The sequence below is a fragment of the Arachis stenosperma genome, chromosome 4 (assembly GCF_014773155.1).
Source record: "Arachis stenosperma cultivar V10309 chromosome 4, arast.V10309.gnm1.PFL2, whole genome shotgun sequence".
NCBI classification, from domain to species: domain Eukaryota; kingdom Viridiplantae; phylum Streptophyta; class Magnoliopsida; order Fabales; family Fabaceae; genus Arachis; species Arachis stenosperma.
In genome coordinates, this window is record NC_080380.1 from 39,730,155 (window position 1) to 39,733,545 (window position 3,391).

Below are 3,391 nucleotides of genomic sequence, written 5' to 3' on the forward strand. Positions count from 1 at the left end.
AAGCTTAGAGTGGAAGTCCAAACCTTCAGACAGAAGGATGGAGAATCCCTCTATGAAGCTTGGGAAAGATACAAACAATTGATCAGAAAATGTCCTTCTGACATGCTTTCTGAATGGAGCATCATAGGTATTTTCTATGATGGTCTCTCTGAACTGTCCAAGATGTCTTTGGATAGCTCTGCTGGAGGATCTCTTCATCTGAAGAAGACGCCTACAGAAGCTCAAGAACTAATTGAAATGGTTGCAAATAACCAATTCATGTACACTTCTGAAAGGAATCCTATGAACAATGGGACTAATCAGAAGAAAGGAGTTCTTGAGATTGATGCTCTGAATGCCATTTTGGCTCAGAATAAAATATTGACTCAACAAGTCAATTTGATTTCTCAAAGTCTGTCTGGAATGCAAAATGCACCAAGCAGTACTAAGGATGCTTCCTCTGAGGAAGAAGCTTATGATCCTGAGAACCCTTCAATAGAAGAGGTGAATTACCTAGGAGAACCCTATGGAAACACCTATAATTCTTCATGGAGAAATCACCCAAATTTCTCATGGAAGAATCAAGAGAGACCTCAACAAGGTTTCAACAACAATAATAGTGGAAGAAACAGGTTTAGCAATGGCAAGCCTTTTCCATCATCTTCTCAGCAACAGACAGAGAGTTCTAAGCAGAATACCTCTGACTTAGCAACCATGGTCTCTGATCTAATCAAAACCACTCAAAGTTTCATGACTGAAACAAGGTCCTCCACTAGAAATTTGGAGGCACAAGTGGGTCAGCTGAGCAAGAAAATCACTTAACTCCCTCCTAGTACTCTCCCAAGCAATACTGAAGAAAATCCAAAAGGAGAGTGCAAGGCCATCAACATGGCTGAATTCTGGGTGGAAGAAGAGGCAGTGAACGCCACTGAGGAAGACCTCACTGGACGTCCACTGGCTTCCAATGAGTTCCCCAATGAGAAACCATGGGAATCTGAGGCTCAAAATGAGACCATAGAGATCCCATTGGAATTACTTCTGCCATTCATGAGCTCTGATGAGTATTCTTCCTCTGAAGAGGATGAGTATATCACTGAAGAGCAAGTTGCTAAATACCTTGGAGCAATCATGAAGCTAAATGACAAGTTATTTAGAAATGAGACTTGGGAGGATGAACCCCCTTTGCTCACCAAAGAACTGGATGACTTGTCTAGGCAGAAATTACCTCAAAAGAGACAAGATCCTGGGAAGTTTTCAATACCTTGTACCATAGGCACGATGACCTTCAAGAAGGCTCTGTGTGACTTAGGGTCAAGTGTAAACCTCATGCCTCTCTCTGTAATGGAGAAGCTAGGGATCTTTGAGGTGCAAGCTGCAAGAATCTCACTAGAGATGGCAGACAACTCAAGAAAACAAGCTTATGGACTTGTAGAGGATGTTCTGGTAAAATTTAAAGACCATTACATCCCTACTGATTTCATAGTCCTAGAGACTGGGAAGTGCATGGATGAATCCATCATCCTTGGCAGACCCTTCCTAGCCACAGCAAGGGCTGTGATTGATGTTGATAGAGGAGAGTTAATCATTCAAGTGAATGAAGAATCCTTTGGGTTTAAGGCTCAAGGATATCCCTCTGTCACCATGGAGAGGAAGCTTGAAGAGCTTCTCTCAAATCAGAGTCAAACAGAGCCCCCACAGTCAAACTCTAAGTTTGGTGTTGGGAGGCCACAACCAAACTCTAAGTTTGGTGTTGAACCCCCACATTCAAACTCTAAGTTTGGTGTGGTAAAAGGTTCCAACATTGCTCTGATCTTTTGTGAGGCTCCATGAGAGTCCTCTGTCAAGCTAATGACATTAAAGAAGCGCTTGTTGGGAGGCAACCCAATGTTTTATAATTAACTATTTCCTTTTGTTATTTTATCTTTTTTTAGGATGATGATCATAAGAAGTCACAAAATCAATGAAAAAAGCAAAAACAGAATGAAAAACAGGAAGAAAAATAGCACACCCTGGAGGACGCACTTACTGGCGTTTAAACGCCAGTAAGGTTAGCTGTTGGGCGTTTAACGCCCAGTCTGGCACCATTCTGGGCGTTTAACGCCAGAAAGGGGCACCAGACTGGCGTTAAACGCCAGAAAAGGGCAAGAAGCTGGCGTTAAACGCCAGAAATGGGCACCAGCCCGGCGTTTAACACCAGAAATGGCACAAAACGTGATTTTGCTAGCCATTTGGTGCAGGGATGACTTTTCCTTGACACCACAGGATCTGTGGACCCTACAGGATCCCCACCAAAAACCCCTCACCTATCAAATCCCCTCTTTCTCTTCACCACTCACATCCATCCTTCATAAAACTCCACCTACCCCTCCATTCAAATTCAAACCACTTTCCCACCCAAACCCACCCTCAAATGGCCGAACCACCCTCTCCCTCTCTCCTATATAAACCCTCCTTCTCTCCTTCATTTTCACACACCTTAAACACCATCTCTCTCCCCTTTGGCCGAATACAAAGCCATTCCCTTTCTCGTCATTTCTTCTTCTTCTACTCTCTTCTTTCTTCTTTTGCTCGAGGACGAGCAAACATTTTAAGTTTGGTGTGGTAAAAACATTGCTTTTTGTTTTTCCATAACCATTTATGGCATCCAAGGCCGGAGAAACCTCTAAAAAGAGGAAAGGGAAGGCAAAAGCTTCCACCTCCGAGTCATGGGAGATGGATAGATTCATCTCAAGGATGCATCAAGACCACTTCTATGAAGTTGTGGCATTGAAGAAGGTGATCCCCGAGGTCCCCTTTTCACTCAAAAAGGGTGAATATCCGGAGATCCGACATGAGATCCGAAGAGGAGGTTGGGAAGTTCTTACCAACCCCATTCAACAAGTCGGAATCTTGATGGTTCAAGAGTTCTATGCCAATGCATGGATCACCAAGAACCATGACCAAAGTATGAACCCAAATCCAAAGAATTATCTTACTATGGTTCGGGGGAATTACTTGGATTTTAGTCCGAAAAGTGTAAGGTTGGCATTCAATTTGCCCATGATGCAAGGAGATGAACATCCTTACACTAGAAGGGTCAACTTTGATCAAAGGTTGGACCAAGTCCTCACAGTCATATGTGAAGAGGGCGCACAATGGAAGAGAGATTCAAGAGGCAAGCCGGTTCAATTGAGAAGGCATGACCTCAAACCCATGGCTAGAGGATGGTTGGAGTTCATTCAACGCTCAATCCTTCCCACTAGCAACCGGTCCGAAGTTACTCTAGACCGGGCCATCATGATTCATAGCATCATGATTGGAGAAGAAGTGGAAGTTCATGAGGTCATAGCCCTCTGACTTAGCAACCATGGTCTCTGATCTAATCAAAACCACTCAAAGTTTCATGACTGAAATAAGGTCCTCCATTAGGAAT

General features: G+C 43.5%; 1 non-coding gene across 1 annotated transcript; it reads right to left on the minus strand.

The window, feature by feature from the left end:
* On the minus strand, window positions 1–108 carry LOC130978737 (small nucleolar RNA R71). The gene has a single exon (XR_009086354.1). It is a non-coding gene; the product is annotated as a small nucleolar RNA R71 (small nucleolar RNA).
* Window positions 109–3,391: the final 3,283 nt, after the last annotated feature.